This window comes from Morone saxatilis, unplaced genomic scaffold (assembly GCF_004916995.1).
Source record: "Morone saxatilis isolate NCDOM2014 unplaced genomic scaffold, NCSU_SB_2.0 Contig5, whole genome shotgun sequence".
In the NCBI taxonomy this organism is placed as follows: domain Eukaryota; kingdom Metazoa; phylum Chordata; class Actinopteri; family Moronidae; genus Morone; species Morone saxatilis.
In genome coordinates this window covers 10,969,930-10,991,037 of record NW_023340095.1, presented here as the reverse complement: position 1 = coordinate 10,991,037, position 21,108 = coordinate 10,969,930, and positions in this window count along the sequence as shown.

Here is a 21,108-nt window from a genome sequence, read left to right as displayed (position 1 = left end):
AGCTCTACTTAAATTACAAATTTAAAACATATTCCAGATTGTAGTGCATGCACAATCATCAAACTCTTAGCTATAACTTACACCAGAAAATACATGGCTAAACATTTCACTATCTTGTTTATAATCAGTGACACAATGATTTATCATTCTGATGGCACTGACTGTTCATTAATATTAATATTTACTTTGAAGAGAAAAAATAAGGATTTTGAGCAAGTTACAGCCTTTTGCAGGTAATGCATTGTGTGGTACTGTTAGTCGCTTTGGTACATTTCTTAAAACAATTCGTACAGAGAAAAACTGTAATTAAGTTTCCGTTCCATTCAGGTCAAACAAAGTCTGGGTGCTGCTCTTGTGCATGTTGGCTTACTGTCAGTGGATATAATGCTATGGCTGATTGGTGTACGGTCACTGTACAAGAATGTCATCCTGAAAACAACTTTCTATTTTCGCTGTGGGGCATTTGCTCCTGTAAAACATTCAAAAGCTAACATGATGTCACTTTGTTTATTTAAAAAACAAAAACAATGATAATTAAGAGAAGAATTTCCCCCCAACTTCTATGTACTATATATCCAAGAGTATACCCCTTTTGTATTCTTCCTCCAAGAGTTGAGGTTATGTCTCCCATCAAGTAGCTGTCACCCCCTGCTGTCCTGAACACCTCCATTTCTGCAGTAACAAGAGGGCAGTCTCTGACCATTACCCCTTTTTATGTGTATGCCTGTGCTCAAATGTGAGGGTTTTGTAAATGCTGCCATTCTTCTTTGGCAAGGGTTTTATCTCACAGACCCAAGCTGTCGGCACAGTCTGCTCTGGTCAATCCAGTGTTCTTCCCAGCTCAGCCGTGGCCAGCTTTATTTCCTCAAACTATTGATGTATTGACATTGTTATGTGGACTGTTTGTTCCAGGAAAAAACATATTTTGCCCCCCAAAAGCCTGTTACACATGCCATAAACGTATAATAAAGGTGATTCCACAATTTATAATAATAAGACAAACCATAATGTAATACTCAATAGCAGTGCCCAGGCTCTTGTAAAAGAGGGAGCACTGTTCCAATGAAAAACATTTAGATCTTTTTCAGACGCATATACAAACTTTATGAGGTTTTGGTGTGGCATATAGTATAGTTAAAGAATCTAGGTTAGAATAAATCCTAGGCTATGAAAATGCTTCTATTTCCTTATTTTGTTTTAATAGTTCTCAAGTTATTTGTAGGTTTAAGGCTAAAAGAAACAACTTTAAAATAATATAGATCCTTTCATCTTTTGCTGTTTAGAGGATTAATAGTTTCATTTACCTATCTTACCTATCTTTAAAGATGGACAACATAACTTATTTTACTTAAAATTATATAATTTATTTTATGGGCAACTTAAATGCAAACATTTCAGACACTGTTAATCTTGTGATTATTCTGGGTAAAGACCTTACAAGGCAGAGGCAGTACTCCTTCTTTCACCATGTTAAGATTAAACTTTGCCAACTTCTTCAAGTTTATAGAAAAACAAGAATAGAAAGCCAAAAAAAAGTACACATCTATATCTCAGTCCTTACTTCTTAACGTCTCTTAATTTGCAGTTTTGTGCTCCTTCTCTGTTTACATGATTTTCTCTTTTTTTGATTTTGCTATTTGCTTTTATCTTTTGAGTATAATGTTACTTCTATTGTCTGCTGCTTTGTTCAATGTGCTGTAGTACCATTTACGCCATTGTTGACTGATTTGTTTTCTTTATGTTTGTACGCTTATTCCCTTTGTATATTTTTCTTATGCTGAATGAAAAAAAAAGACAAAGACAAAACTCTTGAGAAAGTCGGAAAGACCTTTGATGTCCTTAAGCAAATACTGCATTGTCGTTATCATAAGCTGTAAAACACTCAAATTGAAGCTGATTTTTAAGGAAATACCCCTCAAAAATTACTTGTCAAACCTGGTAAATCATCTCCATTATGCTTAGGGTCCCAAAAGAGCCTACTTACAATGAGGCTGCATGGACCAATGACCCTTACTTATATTGGGAATATCATTCCACAGACATACTATCTGTCCCTGAGATGGGTCTAGGCTATAATATGTCTTGATTTAAAAAAATAAATCCTTAAAAATCGCAGTGTCAACTACACTTATTACCCTTAAGTGAAAAGACATTAGAAATTGATGGACAGCTGCTCATGTTTCATTACGGGATGCTGTGCAGTCTACTAGAAATGTTGGCTCTTAGGTAAGCACTGTGCTTTCTTTGTCTATTAATTTCCTTTCCATGCAAATGCTATTAAGCACATGCTGTGTGGTCTGACAGATCTGCGCTGTGTAGCAGTCACATAAAGACAAATACAACTCAGCAGAGCAGGAAAACCGCTGCGCACCATATCCCAACTGTATAATGTAATCACTTTCAAACTGCATTTAGAATTACTGGGAGTTACAGCTGAAACCACAGTCTCATCATTATCATCATCATCATTGTCACGATCATCATCATAGTTATTAGCATCAGCATATCACTGGTATTTTATTGTATTGATATAAAAATATAACAAATATAGGTCCCCATTGTTAGACTGGGATCAGTTGCAGAGTGCTGAAGAGGACTTTTGACATCATCACCTGGTTCGGATGGACACTAAACAACACTCTCAACCACTCAGAATAGCTTGTTAGAGGAGATCAGAAATAGACAATGCTCAAGGCTAAGTAGAAGTGTTAGTGCTGATGTCAGACATGGATGTGTTTCAGTACATGCAATGTTTTCCATACCACTGGTAACTATGGCAAAGTGTGTACTTGTGTGTTTGTGTATGCTTGTGTCTGAGGTGAGGTTTTTCTTTTTTTTTTCTTCATGTGCTAGTAATCACAGGATAATGAGTGGCTGGCTACATCAGCTCTGATTTTCTGCTCCTGCCAGGAGCCTGTGGCGACTCACTATTAAACAATAGGTGATAGACAATTTAGAGACTTGGACTGCCTCATACAAACAAAGAGAGCAATCAAACCTGGGTCACAGGTCGACGTTATCAGAGTCGCAGGTGATGAAACTGCTTTAAGTGCTATCACAAGTTTTCTCTTTGGCTTTTCATTTCCAAAAGATGGAAAGTTGCACAGAGCGTAATTGCAAATTAAAAAGCTTCACATCACGTCTCATTACATTTTATTTTAAATGGCAATTCTTTTTGTATTCTAAGACTATGTAAAACAGGAAACAGGATATTACTGCTTGTGTCTAAGGGGGATTCACAGGTTTGTTGACCAATACCCTGTCTGAGATTACTTTTTCAAAATACTGGGTTTTCTGTCTGGGTTTTCCCAGGTCCTATCCGTTAAACAATAGGGAAATGCTATAAAAAATTATAATACACTGCAGACACAAAGCAGTATTATTAGGGTTTTGCATCGCGTTGAACTACTGTACTTCTTAGCTGGACTTATCGGTTGGGTTTTTGTTATAAATACTACTGAACTCAGTGTGGTTCAGGATGGTGTCTTTTATTATTTACTGGCAGAAGTCATTACTGGAGGTAAATTTTCACATGCAAGAATCCTTTCAAACTGTAGATCAACTGCACAACATCTATGACCTCCATACTATGTTACATTTTTGTAAACTTGACAACTTTACATGTTTATGGTGCTAATGTTGTTTTAAAGACAACAGACTTTCACCCATCATTTTTATGTTTTAATGATCTATGATAGTGACACATACTGGTACTGTGTATAATAGTGGGTGATAACAATTAGACACAGTCAACCAGTCGTTAACAGCCAGTGTGTGGAGTGGTGGTTTTATATTTGGCACATTTACATGGATTACACCAGAGCTCACAAGAAGTGAAGCATCTTTAGGTGGTCTCATACAGCTTTTCCAGAGCCACACCCAATTATTCCACTTTTGCACTTCATCAAATGTGCTGAACTCTCAGGAGAAACAGCTTTAAATAAAAAAGAGGGAAAGAATCATCTCTAAAAAATTGTTTTCTCATTGGCTCTTGTCACTGAAAGGGATGAGGCTTATGCTGAAGGAGATAAATTTGATCAATCATGCATTCCAACTGGTTGCCAATAGTGGCGAGCTAGATTGCTTTCACAAACACATACAAAAACAACAGTGCAATCTTAAAAACATCATTATGGATGTGCCAGGCTTACACCAAAAAAACTACTTGGCATTTTGTTAGGAAAAAATAAATAAATAAGAAAAAGCAGAAATGTCAACAAAGAAGCTCCATTTACCACATCATGCGTAATTTAAACTGCACTGACATTTCCTCGGCAGCCTTTAAGATCAACAGAGGCACCATCTGTTTGTTCTACTCATTTTGAGGCAGGGTCCGAGATGTCTTCGAGCATCAAAGAAGTGTTTGGATTAAAGTCTGGTGATCAGAACTAAGGAGGACTGCATACAAACCACAGCAGGCGGTGGTGAATCACACAGAATTGTCACTGAAGAGGCTTTGAAAAAAGGAGAAAGTAAGAGTGACTGTGTTGCTAAAATTACACATGGCCCTAACATATAAAAAAGTAATTCTTCACTGAGCTATTCTCAAAAAAATTAATCGTGTGCACAAATACAATTTATTGAATAGGTTTTCAAAAATCTTCTATACATAAACAACCCCCCCTTAAATTTTCAACCAGTGGCTGGATTCACGGCATGTGCCTAAACATTATGGCAATCTATGAATGTAACGACCTTGGTTGTGCTGAGATGGATATAAGGGAACCACTAAGAAAGCAAGATCAAAAAAGAATCCCTCCGAAAGCCCACAGAACCTGACACCTGAAGATCTCCTGTGTGTAAAATCCAGCAAGTCTAGCAATAGTGCTGTGCAACATGCAGCCTTGGGGAGGGATCTGTGTTGATATTGAAAAGTTACAATCCATGTCAGTGTCATTCTTTCCAACTTGCTTACGTGGCTGAGCACTGTGAAAACCTGTGATTCTATTATAGTCAGACCTAAAACTATTGATTAAATAAAAGCCTTTGTAGCACTGAATGCAGAAATTGGCTGTTGATATGTCATTGCATATGTTGTGGTTCATAATCTCTCTCTTAGCCCCTCAATGCAATAATTATATTTTAAACTACTAGTAATATAATCAACCTCTGCCCTCACCAGGTATTTCTGCTTCCAGCACCTCTGATGTAAGAGCTTTCTTATTGCTTTTTATAGAAACAATTCAATTGTCCATAGATCCAATTGTTCCTAACCCTGGGATCAGCAAACCTCAGCTGGACACACTTGATAATTTTTCTCTGCCACTGAGCCACATCTCTAGTTCACTAGGTTTTATTCCACAAATACAGTACTCCTGGAGTTACCCAATTTGGCTGCTTCTTAAATATTTTTGATCACTAATTTCTTGCTACTATTGGATGTGTCACTGATGATTTTGAATTTGTTAGTGTGCAGACTTTTTTAAGAAGTCCTGGCTTAAGTTGCTCTATTTCTAAAATGATGCAGAAATGCCATTTTGGATAATGTTTATGAAAAAGATGCTTTCAACAGGTTTCTTTCAGTGTTTTAGATCCCTTATATCTTACAGCTAAATGTGCAACACTTGAAACAACTGACCTATCCTATGTCTCGCACATTTTTGTTAAGTGCTCCAATAACAGCTGAGTAAGCTTGGTACCTGGTCTCTCAAAAGAGTATTTCTGGGGGCCAGGCCTCAATGATTACTATACAAACCACAACTTTAGGACGTGTACAAAAACACAGCTTTCTGAGTGGTTTGGGTGAAAAGCATATTTTGCTGTAGCTGCCATTAGCATCCAACAGATTAAGGCTCGGCGGCCTTCCAGTGAAGATGGTCGGAAAGGGACCAAACACAGCTTCTGAGATGTAAAAAAAAAGTCCAGAGAGCAGAGGAAGAGTCTTGTGGTCTCATGTGTTCACTCACAAACTTCTTCTCAGTCAACAACTCAACCCTCCAAGTCTGATAGAGTCCCACTTTTCTACTAGCCAACAGGTGAAAATGTTAGCAAGGAGCAGCCACTCGCTCCGTGCAGGTAGCTTAAAGCAACCGTGATGATGATGATGGTGGTGGAATATGTTTCTGGAAGTATCATATATACAGTGGATTTATGTCATTTTTGCTGGATTATATTTAAACTGACAGCTGCTTGATGAAAACATAATTGGTAAGTTGTCATATTCATTATTTGTGATGTGACATACTATCTGTCCCTGAGATGGGTCTAGGCTATCAGATGTCTTGATTTAAAAAAGAGTGGTTTGGGTGAAAAGCATATTTTGCTGTAGCTGCCATTAGCATCCGACAGATTAAGGCTCGGCGGCCTTCCAGTGAAGATTGTCGGAAAGGGACCAAACACAGCTTCTGAGACAGATGGAGGCCAGTTTGATGACAGCGCCTCCGAGGTTCAGTTTACTGATGGACTTGTTGCTAACTGCTGCTAATGGTAATGTTAGCCCCCGGTAGTTTCTTTTTGTCAAGCTTGTTCGACCTACCGTAGCAAATGTAATGAAGGGGGGACTGTCAACTGACCAAAGCATCCCTATTGATGATTGATTTTTCATGTATATGCTTCCTCTGGGTAATATTATTTGCTGGACTGTCATTGCATTTCATTTTTATGGTGAAAAACAAAATTGTACCTTACATGCTACATCCATTATAGGGCTGTTTAGCTGATGTAAAAAAGTGTATGACAAAGACATAAGATATAGATGAGCTATTAGATGTATACATTTCCAACTTAAATTTTAATCATCATGTAAATGTAGTTCTATCCTTTTTTAACCAACCTTAGTTTTATAGACACTGAGCTATATGATGCCTTCATTTCATCAAGTCTTGATAACGGCAGTTCTCATTTTACCTTTCTTAATCAAGAAGCTAATGAAAAGCTTTGTCACAGGGCTTTTAACTAGAACTAAGAGACGGGATCTAATGACGTGTTATTTTTCATACTGAGTTAAGATTTTCAAAGTGGTCATTCATACCCACAACTCAGTATCCGACACTTCACACACAGCTTAATCAAGCATAAACAAACAAGACTATCTTGCCATCCTGCAAGTACTTAAGTAACAAAATAGTATTGCATCTCGCAATTAAAGTTCATTCCACTTCCACAATTCTAAGAGCATTCACCTTAACATAGACAGTTACATCCTCAAAATAAAACCACTGGTTGTATTGCAAGTGGGGTGCTACAGGTCCTCAATTCTAAACCACAGATACATCTGCTGTACAACTGACTCCAGTCACTTCTAAATGCAGCAGACGTGTTTTGTTGGAGACAATCTTGCTTACTGTAAGACATAGAAGTGACTATAACCGTGTCTGTGAGTATACACTCACTACTGCTGAATACATCTGTCACTGCTCATACTGTGCTGTCATATGAACCTGCCCTCTAAGAAACAGAGCACCATTAGAATATTGTATTTCATAGCATGCTTGCTTTGGTGTGACTGTCACCTTCCTATCCCTGTGGCATTTGCAGTATAGGACACAACAGAGAATCAACATAGTGACGCACCGAACATGATGGGAATTTTTATCATTTGGTGGTGATCTTGCCTGCTTTTTTTCAGTTTCTGTCTTAGTCTGAGTAATGGCTGCCATGTAACATTAGGTAGCTATTGTTATCAGGAAAAGTGAAAACATAAAAATAAAATGCTGACAGGACAATATATCATATAAATACAATAAGTAGCCTTGATGAGTTTATAGACTTCAATGCTTACTTAATTCTGGAGTTATTTGAACCGGATTTGTAAATCAATTCAGGTCATGCACATGACACGGTGCAGGGCTGCATGTGTGTAGTCATCTGTGCATCATGTGGAAATGCACAAGTCAAAGTGTAAACAGTCATTGACTACCCCTTAAATTTTTTAAACAACTTGGTGCACAGCTTTGCTTGGGAAAGCTCAGTCCCTTTGCTGCTTAAAAACAGACTAGAGCACTGTTATGTTTTCTTTCCTTTTTTCTGTTCTTTTGTTTTTAAAACATTGTTTTTTGAGCTTTTCCCTTTAATGGATAGGACAGCTAAAGACAGACAGGAAAGGTGGTTGAGAGAGGGGATGACACACAGCAAAGGGCCACAGGACAGATTTGAACCCACGGCCGCTGCAGCAAGGAGTCAGCCTTTGTACATAGGATGTCAGCTCTACAAGGTAAGCTATCCGAGCACCCTGCTTCAGACACTGGGTAGAACTCTGTAGTGGACTAGGTGACCACTTTTTTGTCAATCTGTCTTACTGAACATGCATCTTTGTTGTTTTGTTTAATATTTTGAATAATATTTATTCCTGTGTCTTGATTGCGGCAAAAAAAAAAAATCGGAGTTAGACTGTTTTCTGCAGCAGAGATGAGCCCTGACCACTGCCAAAGGGGTTCTCGACGGTATGCAGTAGCCAGTACCAGTGGGGCACAGTGGCCTGTTTGTATTGTAGCATAATATATATACTGATTCCACCACCTCGGTACCCCCTTAATAGGGCCCCCACTAGTCAATTTGGAATGCAAATGCGAGTTTTAAAAGCTGGCAGCCTGCTATATTTTCTGCTTACCTTGTTTTTTGTTATAAAAAAAAAAGTCCAGAGAATGGCTGCTTCTTGCTAACATTTTCACGCTCCGTGCAGGTAACTTAAAGCAACCGTGATGATGATGATGGTGGTGGAATATGTTTCTGGAAGTATCATATATACAGTGGATTTATGTCATTTTTGCTGAATTGTATTTAAACTGACAGCTGCTTGATGAAAACATAATTGGTAAGTTGTCATTTTCATTATTTGTGATAACAGGCTGTTGTAGATGCTGACTACCTGGCCAAAAATAGTAGTGTTTGTTGCTGCTTGTGTTGTTGACTGCTGGGTCTAATTGAATGGCAGTACACACATCGCTTGCAGACTTGTAGCCCAATCGATTGTCATGTGTGTATTGATTATGTAGCTTTATTGTGTGGGCTAATGTGAGCATCCAGCATCACTGAAGCTCAAATGCTGACTACCGCTGGTTTTTAAAATCCTTTATCTGATAAAGGCTCTGAAATAGCCTGTCAGAAGTTGTAATTCTTGAATATCAGTGGATCGCTGTTAAATGATAAAATAACTGACCATGTTGGTGACAGAATACCTCATTGTAATCTGCATTTCTCTCATTCCGCCCTCTCAGCCTGTATGGTCTGAACGGCTTTTCTATTAGCACTTTTAAGGGCCCACTACAGGTGCTTGCCCCCTCTGCTTTGCACTGGTAGAACTATTTTGTGTTCATTTTCAGCTGCTTTGTCATGTGCAGCTGCATAGATTACATTGGACTTGTATGGTCATTGTGGCCATCCATTTGTATTGCCAGACTTTTGACCCTGCAAGGCAGCTAGACTCACAAGATCATGTGAGAATCCATCTTGCCCTGCTTCAACCTATGCTTTATGAATATTTCTTCATTGAAAAAAGACCAAATAATACTTCTCCCAACTGGCATGAAAGTTAACGCCCTTTTCCAAACGGTTTCCAACAACTTCCCAGATGATTCTGTGTAATAAACCATCTGTCGCAGAGGAGAGGTTGAAAGGAGAGAGACATCCCTGCTAAGAAGACAGTGATGCGTTGAAGAGGCATCCACCCTCCCTGCTCCCAATTACAAAATGAGTATGTCTCAAATTTGGTGTGTGTCTGAATGATTTGAGTGGGGGTGTGGACTTTGAACTCCAGTGCGGCACATGGAATGACAACTCCAGCCCACTTTCTGTCTCCACTTTATCTCTCTCTGCGGCATCTCGCACTCTGCATCTGTCTGATGACTGCTTCATTTGTTGTGCAGACACACTGCACATCATCAGGGGTTTCCCAAGGGTCCCCAGATATATTTAAAGAGTATGATATATCAAAGGCAACCTGAAAAAATCGAGGCATACAGCAGCTTAAAATTTCCCAAGTGCCTTTTAGCCTAATTGCAGAGCTATTGAGAGATACTGTTTATACCAGGAATATCAAAAATCTGTCTATTTAAACTCAAGCTAAATACATTTCCAGAGGTCTTAATTCAAATGAGTATCTACCTCAGTTGGCCTGTTTTTTAAAAGAATATTGGGCTCGGTGACTGTTGCCTCCAGAAGTCCTTGGGAGAACCCATTCCTCTAATTAAATATATTGTCATGTAATTTGTAAAATTGAAGTACAGTTTAAGAATGAACATGTCCTTTTTTGTTTGCATAGGCATGAAAAATGACTCCAATGATCCGGCACTGAGGCTGGGAAAGTAGCAAATGTGCCTAATTGGGCTAGCAGCCTTGAGTGTGCTCAGCAGGACACAACTAATAAACTAAAGTGCTTGGTCTGAAACTTGTTCATGTGTTGGCCTGCAGAGATAACACTTTACTTGTGGATAGTAGACAAACAAAGTGTCAAACACCACTGCCACACATCCTCATACATAAGTTTGTTTTTCATTTTGAAATTAGGTAGAATTTAGTGTTCATATGTTGTTGTTCCAACATCTGTATTTGTTGTTTGCATGCTATCCATGTTCAGCCATGCTTGATAACATTGCAAAAGTAAATGAGCCTTATTATATTGATGTTAGTTTCCTTTTTTGCATGAGTGGAATTTAATATACATCCAGGAAATATTTCAGAGAAGCTATGAATATAGTGTATCCAAAACAATGGTAAGACTTCAAGCAATCAGCAACTTGCTTGCTCCAGCTTGGCATGCAAAACAGTTTTCTGTTTAATAAAACAGTACACGAATAACATAAGCCTTTATATAGAGCTCTGTGGTCATTCATAATTCATACTATAATGCTAATAAGGCTTTGTGCACTCAGCTCCAAGGGGAAGAAACTAAATTCTGGTACTAAAGTCAAGAGTGTGACACTCTCACTTGGATTGAAATATGATCACTTGCATCAAAAATTACAGTTGGCTGCTGTGTTGACCCATAGTACCATGTTTGATAAAGGTTGACATAAACTAGAAACTGTTTCTGCACAAAGTAATTACCATGCATTTTTCATACAGTTAAATCATTGGAGCCTTTGTCAGTGATACTTTGTGTTGGTAATGTGAGAATTGTATTAATTGACACAGGAAAAGTTGGACTTTTAGGGTAAATATTTTTCAGAATGTGTATTTCTTTCTCACCCCTGCTATGTGTGTAGAAAAAAAAATTGGTTTAAACTTTAAAACACTGACAGCAACCAAGACCTAAATAGGCTAAAGAAAAAATAAAACTGCAAAGAAATCAAGATTCACTGTAGATGATTATATAGAAAAATATTCTTTATAACATACTTGTCAAGAGCCTGTTTAAAAATGGGCTGTTCATGATCAGAAGCTATTATATTAGAAAGTCATACTTGAATCATCAGGACCATGTGAATTTTCTTGATATTGAAGGGGACCTGTTTGTTTCCAGCTCAATGTTTTTATGGTACTCCACTAGAGTAGCATGATTCACAGTTCAAAAACATCGTAAATAAAGTGGCCCTTTATGCAGCCCCTTAGTTTGTCCTCTGTCTGACACAAGACAATAACTTTTTACATATGTTTACCTCATTATTTGAAAGGCTAATGTAATCATTGGACATTGTAATTATATTATATATATATGACAGAAAATAAGCATAATAGATCAGCTTTCGGAAACAGTTTCACGTATTTTTTAAGTGTGTAGGATTCAGTGTGTCTGCACTGAAGTGAAGTTGTTTGAATACTGTTTAAGAGAAACTACGGTGGCTGTGATACTCACCAATTGGGTGTGGTCCTAAATGTTACACATTGGACCTATAAGGTTAATTTCATACACTTATTGAATAAATAATTTCTTTTGATTATCTCTTGATGCAGCTACAATGTGTAAATATGAAGAATGTTGGGAATAACTGTATTTTTTCATATATTTTTTTTATAACTGCTGTTTTTATAGTTTTATACAAACAAGCCTTTAATAAATCACCCACTGCATTGTATAATATGGCAGATGTTAAAGCCCAATATTAATAGTACTGATATCTAAAACTCCATAATATAGTCTGACTCCACCTGCAACTCCCTGGCAGCTGTTTTCATCTCATACAGGCAGTTGGCAGCGCTCATGTGATTCTGATCAACCGGTTGTTTTGCTTGGAGCAGCGGGGACAGAAATGAGAATGTGCACATCCTTAATTCAGAGCAGATGGAATCTAAATGGATGTGCCGTGGACTGCGCGAGGTCACATTGCAAGGCTCAATTGGAGTGTTTGGTTTATTCAATTAGCTGACTCCTCTGAGTCTCACAACAGCCAGGTGGGACCCTTGTAATTCTATTTCAGTCTACTACAGCAAACCACACGGCATGCAGTTACTAAGGGACAATTACCAGCATATTAAGAACAAATTAGAAGTCATACAATACTTTTAATGATTTGTTTATGACAGTTCCTCCTCAATTATGATAACTTTTAGTGATTTTAGTAGCCAGATGAGTACAGTAATGTGATAGCCTACAATTTCTATTAGCCTATTAGTCTTTTTCATGCTAAGGATAATTCAAGTAGCAAAAATAGTAATAGTAGTAGACTATGCATTTCTATGCCTCTGCCAGGTTTTCAGGTTTTTCTTTCGTCCCATTCTTGTGAACGCTAAATCTCAGAAACACCTAGAGAGAATTTCTTCAAACCTGGCTTAAACATCCACTTGGACTCAAGGACAACGTGATTAGAGTTTGGTGGTTTAAGGTCACTGTGCACAGTGAATACACAAAGGTTACTGTCTGACATCGAAAAGCAGAACATTTTGGCTAAAGCTGAAGAATTGATGACCATATTTATTTGGTCTGGATTCAAAAGCCACTGTGACGCTCGAATGACCTTGACAAACACATTTTTGGTCGTAACTTAAGGACTGATGCAGTCATTTTCACAAAAAATCACACACGTTTAATGCTGTACCACAATGAAGTTTATATTTTTAATCATTCAAAAGGTCAAAGGTGAGCTTTACTGTGACATCATAATGTCATGAAAAAACACTTTTTGGCCTTCAAAATCAAAAATGGCAAGAGAAAACAAAAGCACCACATTTTGTATAGCTATATTCTATTTAAAAGTTCATCTTTACATAGTAATTAAGTACATGTGTAATTGTTTAGCAATACATTTATGATAATCCTTCATTAATTAGTTAAAAAATGCATATTCACTGAAATCCCACATATGTAACATAAATATAACAATAACTTCCATTTAGCCAAAAAATACACTTATCAACATTTATATAATTCCTTCAAAGTCTTAATCATACTCATATGGTAAATGAGTCTGAACATACATGAATGTAAACTGCAATTAGACTGGATGGTGGAGGTATTAACCATGGGGCGGTAACTCCAGTATGGAGTAAGTGTCCTCTTCTTTAGATGTAAAGCTTGACTGAGGCTGATGATTGATTGTTGCAGTGGTCCTGCCTAAAACATATGCAAGAATTGTTTCATTATGAATATTATGATTGATAAGCTATTGGTTTAATGCATCATAGCCTTCCATCTAATCTCTTCATTCTAAATTCAATCATAAGGCTAATTTAGTATAAACTTAATATTTAATTGTGGCTAATTCTATAAGATGGTGTGGGAAACAAGAAACGGTGAGATGAATGCTGAAAATAATTGTGTTTAAACCATCTTCCCATACATCTTTTATTTTCACTGCAGTATCACAAAAAGCAACAGAGCATGACAGGCTTCTCTGAGTTTATAGCCTATCAGGAGGTCTGATCACACCAAGGATTGACAGAAGTTATTGTAGATAAGAAAAATACATGTTGAAGCTTGTATAACAGCACATGTCCTATTCAGCTGCTGTTAAAATAACAGTTGTATTCATTCTCATGACAATGTGAGGAAATGCAATTAAAAATGTAAATACATATAATTATTATTATTGATTATTTATTTATATATATATATATATATATATATATTGATAATTTATTCACCTATGTAGTTTCACTAATTTGACTTAACATGTCATGGATTTGTGATCACAAATCAGTTCTATATGCTTTATCCCAGGAGTTATGCAAACAATTCTTTATTCGTCCTGAAAAATGACTGTATACTCCAGTTTTTACAGCTGGGTACCTTGTTTCGCTTTCGGAGCTCATAAATATCAAAGTGCATTTCATTGCTGCTCTTTTCATCTGACCTGATTCCGAGCTTAATAATAAAACAGTACTGTCTTGCTTCTCCAAACATTTCCTACCCATAAATCTAATTAGAACAAACATCCACCATCGCTAAATTTATGCATCAACCCTGGAGCTAGCTCCTGCATGGTAAATGCAAAGAAATATCTGGGCTGTTAATGGGGAAGGTTAGAGAGCTGAGGTCAGCAGCTTTAGTTCAACTCAACCCTGTTCTCTAAAATGTTCACTGGAAGCTGGACTGTAGTCTTTAGGGGACTGTCACAAAGTGCTTAGAGAGATGGTCACTAAGGGATTGCCCTCATTGCAAAGTGAAAAATGAGAGCTGGTGTACATCTGCAAAAGAAGAATATAGGGTACGACTCCTGGTATCAGATTGTGGTCGATCCTTTAAATGAAGCATCTTACAGTGTTGAATGTCAAATCATTTATATGAGAGAAACTAAAGTCCCACGATGTTGGCATTGTGTTCATATATAAGCTATTTTTATCAAAGCTTTGATTGTAACGGTGGCAACTTGTTGACACACTATGTGAACACAAATTCTAAACCTTACTGCAATCTGGTGCTAGTGTACAAGATTAAATAATAAAATAATGAAATACATTAGGAAATATATAGAATAAGCATATCTGTGTGTGTTACTTATATAAAACTCATTACACTTGAATATCTATACTGGTCTATTAATATTGTGTCAAGCTTCGAGAAGGTCATAACATTACCTTGAAAAATTAATTTACTGAAATTTTTAATTATGTATTTTTGATTCTTTGATTCTTCTTATTCATTTTGACTTGTTGTACAGTAAAATTCATTTCTATACATCAGCAGAAGGTCTAAATGACTTTGACATGAATTCATAAACAAGGGCAGAATCTCTGAATGCCCTCTGGACATCCATCCGTACAGCTGGCCATGAGAAGAAGCTCAGCTAACAGCCTGACTGGGACTGATAGCACACGCCAATCATTATACCATCGAGAGCGCTTCACTGAGCATTATGTCATTATGTCAGTACACATTACCCGTTTTACTCACATTATCAGAGAAGGAAAAGAATGAAGATACTTTATATTTAGCAGCCATCTCAAAGGGCTTGGCCACAAATCAAAAGAAAAAAACAATCTCCACTGTCATAACGGTAATTCAGGTGAAACAAAAGAAGGATGAAACTTTGAGAGTGGCTGCTAAGAGAAGGACACTGAAATAAGGCATAGGCCAATTTGCACAAGCAATCAATCAGTAAGTAATACATTTATAAAAGGAACGTGGCGTCAGCTTGTGTGCCTGGCCACAGATGGTACATGTCATTAATCAGTGGATTTTGGTAGCAGAATTAAGTAATTTAAATACATTTATAATTACATTATTTAATTATTCTAAATGTTCACACTGTGCCAATTGCACTAACTTTTCTCCACTGATCTTTAGTTTCAAAAGGCTCATGGAATTCATGGAAAGCTATCATGGAACAAAACTTAGTTGAGGATAATTGTATTTGGATCTATTTCACGCAAAATAAAATGTGTTTCGATTTGCTATTTCTGCTTATGATGACCACCCCTTGCTGGTGTGAATGATATCATTTCAACAGATACGTGATAAGTGAAGGAGGAGTGGTAGAGGCTGATGCAGACCCTGACGGCCAAATCATTTTAGTAATTAACGAAGGTCAAGGCATAGTCATTGATAAAGCTACAAAGTGGTGGATCCAAAGAAGATAACTGACCTTAATCTTGTGAGCTCTATTATCAGACAAGGGGATTGTAGGCAATATGATTATGTAACAAAGAAAATGGAACCTACAGGAATCTGTTGGGTGCAAGTCCATATTTTTGCTGCCTGTTCAGTAGTTTCATGGCTAACTTGGTGAAGCTGCTTGTGCCAAGGTAGGTGCAGCTGACCTTGTGATTAATGCAGATCAGATGGTGTGGTGCAATTTTGGTACTCCTTTTGGCATTAGCACAAATACAAAATTAGTGCTTTAGTTGGTAGAGTGCATGCTAGGTCGGAGCCTAGAAGCCAAAATCTAAATATGCTCTACTGTTGTAATAAACATTTTAAACGTGAGTTGTCTGACTGAAATGAATATATAGAAGGTTATATTGTGTGCCTTGCAACTCCTCTCCTTCATTTTCTTCATCAGAAAGGCCACCATGATCGGATAAGAGCAGCTGATGTGATTTTACGTTATTGAAATAACCCTGTATTCTTCCTGCTCCAGCTGCTTCTCCACAAAACCACACGGCACCACGCTGCACCAGGATTGCATTCACACCTCTGGTCACCAATACTGCAATGATAAGTTGATCACACCTCCATGTTGAGTGTGGATGTATATTAAAGCAACTTTACCCAGTTTCAGGAAAAGGCCAATGAGATCTAGGTAAAGTAGCAAGAAAACATAATTCATTGAGAGATTGACTCCCATTTAAGTTATTGGAAAACATTTGAACCTTATACTTTGCTAAAAAGATGTATTTATTTATTATTGTATTCAGGGAGTTTGTAATTTCAACCAATTCTTTGAATATCCAAGTGATGCCTAGTATTCAGGTATGCTCTGACAGCCATTCAGGCCTGTGATACATATGACCTGGATCAGCACTTTCAAGGTACTCATTCTTGAGTTTTGTACTTCTGTGGATAATGCAAGTAACCCTGTGTCATTTTCAGCTCAGGCCTGATGTCATATTGTTGCTGCTTGAATAAGATTCTGATTCATGACTAGTGTATGCAGTGTAATAAATTTTTTGGTTTTGACATTAATAAAAAAAATACCTCGCTGAGATGAGTTTCATTTGATAATGGTAATGTTTATACTAAACAGATGACACGTGCTCTAATTCAGTCAGAATTGCATTGCATTCTAACAATTTTGCTTGCTCTTTCACATTGAGGGGTGCCCTTTTATTTTTGCATAATCTAAGATGATTGTTTTGCTAATCATTGTGTAATCACATGCTTTTGGATGACACTAATTGCAATGTCACGTTTCACCTGAAAGTAGTTTTAATGTATGCTGATAAAGGCACGGAAATGCAACACTATTTTGATTGGTGTAAACTCAGAGTGTGACCAGCATTTTGATTGGATCTCCACGTTGCACTTTGCATGCTCCTGGATGCACCTTTCAACATGTTCTCATCATACTTGTGTCCCCCTGTACAAACTAAACTTGCCTCTTTAAACTCTTTAAACTGTCAAGTGTTTTATGCTATTAAGAACACATTGCTATTTTCTGAATTATTTAGTAGTATTTTATGTAGTCAAAGTAAAGTGAAATGTTATTTATATAGCTCCAAATCATGCAAAAATAAAATGTCTCAGGGAACCCCTTTGTTCCCAGGCACTCAATCTGGGAAAGGAAAACTTTCAACTAGGAAAAATGAAAGAACCCTCAGGAAGAACAACATAGGAGCAACGGCGGCATATGTGATAAAAGTTATACATATATACAGTCAAAGATACATACATAGAGACATTTGACTGACTTATGAGTAACAAATCAAATTATACTTTTCTTTTACTAGTATGTTGACCGTTGACCTTTGCTGCTTGTTGTGTGATTTGATTGGTTGTTTGTATCATGCACTTAGTGATAAGGGTCCTCCAGTCAGGGTTTTTAAGGCTGATTACCGATTACTAGAAGCATTATCCGCCGATTCCGATCACAGGTCTCTGGGTCTATTCAAGGCCTTACCCACGTTTCCGTTTTCACAACAGCAGGTGAGCTGCACTATAACGAGGAGGCTCATTAAAACGAATGACTTGATTTACCTGCTCCGTGGTTATAAAACATCCACCACATAACGTCTCTCTCTGTTTCTCTTTCTTTAATATACCGGCGGCCTGCCCAAGTAAATCTAAGTGTGTCAAAGACTGAATATTCCTGTAGAATAAAATAAATTCATCATCTTCTGACTAATTAGAACTAATTTGACCGAATAAAGTCTGATTACAATCGACGGCCGATCAATTGGAGCATCCTCAATGTGTGGTGATGTTAGCAGTTAGCAGTTAGCAGTTCTAGCTGTTTCCAGTCTAGTTGGCAGTTCAGTCCCTAAAAGTGTAATTGATTTGGTGAAATAAAATAAGTTGGAAGTGTGTTGGAAGTTGGAAGTGTGAATGCTACAGTTAGTCTTCCTCACAGCTTCAGTATTTTGTAAATCAACAGATAGTTTCTGTGGTGACTATGATTTGGATTGTTATGGTGTGTTCGTGCTTGTTTTAAATTTTTGATATGCATTTGATTTCTTCTTTCTAAATTCACAAAATAAATTTTGTTTGCTTTTGTATAACACTAAAAATGTAGTAATGCACATTTCAATTATCATCCCAGGATGACTGAATCTTGTTTTTCTGTAGTAGCAATATTTGTTATTATTTATTGTATCAAAATTCATTAGCACCTGCTATAAACAATGCAGCCCCCCCATAGCTCCCCCACTCACAATTCTCTGGCGCTGCTGCTGCATAGGAGGGATCTCTCTCACAGCACATATATGCGATATGTGCAATCAGAAAAAAACAACAAAATCACATCAAATACAAATTTTGTGTACAAAAAAAAAAAAATCAGTGTCTAAAATTCACAGATGTCCCCATATCCAAAAATATTCATACTCACAAGCTCATACCATCTGTTTTTGTTTACCATCTTTTAATACTGCTTTGCTAACAGTCTGAGCTACTACATACCTGTATTTTCCCAAGGGGATTAATAAAGTATCTATCTACTCTATTATCTATCTATCTATCTACTATCTATCTATCTAAATCCTATTATCTATCCTATCTCTATCTAATCTATCTACTATCTATCTATCTATCTATCTATCTATCTATGAATTATAAATAAACACTTCAGTTCTGTCTCCAGGCCTTGTAACTGTCCATATCTTTCAAAATCCACAACCCCATTTATTACCACAGGTTGTGGTACAGGTGTAATAAACTCCAAGCCCAAGCTGAGATAACCCCTTATGACAACATTATACTGCCCATGACTAGTAAACTGATCAGAAATCTGTAAAGTCTTCCTACATATGTGGTTATGTAATGACATAATACAAACAGCCTTCCACGATGTGTTCCCTGTGTATTAATGATTTGCATGCCGTGCATTGCAGAAATACAATAGATTACATGCTTTGAGAACTCTTTGTAGTTATTACATGCAACAATTGAGAATGGACCTTCTTTCATTTCTATCAGGTTTGCTCTTACATTTGTCCACAAGCATTTTTTTTCCCCAGGTGAAGTGGTCTACAACAACAATATGTGTTAAACATCACAATAATTTAATGAATTAAACAAATGTAATTATAGACATCTACATATCTACTTGTGTCCTAATGATGCAACAGTGATAATATAACCCTATTCAATTACGCAACTGTGTTGCTTTTAGACTGGAATATGTGAGTATGTGTAGTAGTCCATGTGTTCGATTGGTCATGTGCTGGAAACACCGGCCCTTTATGTGAACATGGCTAGATTGGGATACCCTGGGTTGACTTACAGACTTGATAACCACCGCAGTGTGACTGCTTACTGTGATCGTGGTTGTTCGGGTTAGTGAAGTCAGATAATGAAAATATATACTGGGTACTATCCTGGATTGTAGTACAGGCACCAGGACCGTTTTCAGCAATGGATTTTCTCTGCACACAGCTTGAGACTTTGTACCAGGGAATGAAAGCACTCTCTGCTGAGGTTCCTTGAGCGTATCCTCATAAAGTGTCTTTGGAAATCCTAAACTGTCTTTGCAGGGTAATACATTAAAAAGTACAATTTGTCTTATTCCATTATTACAGCTGAGTCTATGTTTATATGCAGAAGATTCTATGTTAGTAATATTCAGAGGTGTACAGTAGTAAAGTGCCAATGCAGGAAGCAGTGTGACATTCATCTAGATAAGTTTAGAAACACTGCCACTGTATTCACAGGAATGCAAATCAATGTTTTTTTATAGGAAATGTAGATGCAGATACAAAGGTGTCAAAATGTCATGCATTTTTTCCCTTGTTCAAATGACCAGGAGTTTAGACCAAAAACAGTGCTGAGTCAAGGGGGTGTGTTGTATAATGTAACAATGGAGGCGATAAAATATGATCCAGGAAGGATCATAAGTTAAGGTTTGTCAGATGCCAAAAAGAAATTTGCGGTTTAAAAACTATGAAGAAGGATTGAGGAAGTAATCTTCATCATTTTACAATGATTTTATTGTCTGTCTCGAAATTTGTCATGATGTAATCTACAGAAGGCCTGTTTGTCCATGTATTTAAATGGCCAGTGTAGCGCCTGCTGGACCTGTGATCTGTTTGCTTGTAATCAGTGTGTGTCTATTAAAGTTAAGTGAGTTTATGAGCTCCTGACAGACCCTTGCATCATTCATCCAGTGCTGCACTGACATTTCTGGATTCTGAGTCATGGGGAAAGCAAAAGAATTGTCTGCGGGAAAGGATCTGCGGGAAAAGGTAATTGAACTGTATAAAACAGGAAAGGGATATAAAAAGATATCCAAGGAATTGAGAATGCCAATCAGCAGTGTTCAAACTGTAATTAAGAAGTGGAAAATGAGGGATTCTGTTGAAACCAAACCACGGTCAGGTAGACCAACACAAGTTTCAGCCACAACTGCCAGGAAAATTGTTCGCGATGCAAAGAAAAATGGGCTGCATGGTCCAGTCGCAAGAAGAAAGCCTCAAAACTTCTGGAACAAAGTCATTTGGAGTGATGAGACCAAAATGGAACTTTTTGGCCACCACATAAACGTTACATTTGGAGAGGAGTCAACAAGGCCTATGATGAATGATGATGATACTGTGAAACACGGAGGTGGATCGCTGATGTTTTGGGGATGTGTGAGCTACAAAGGCACAGGAAACTTGCAGCATGTTGTCAGAAAATACTGGAGTAAAATTTGCACAGCATCA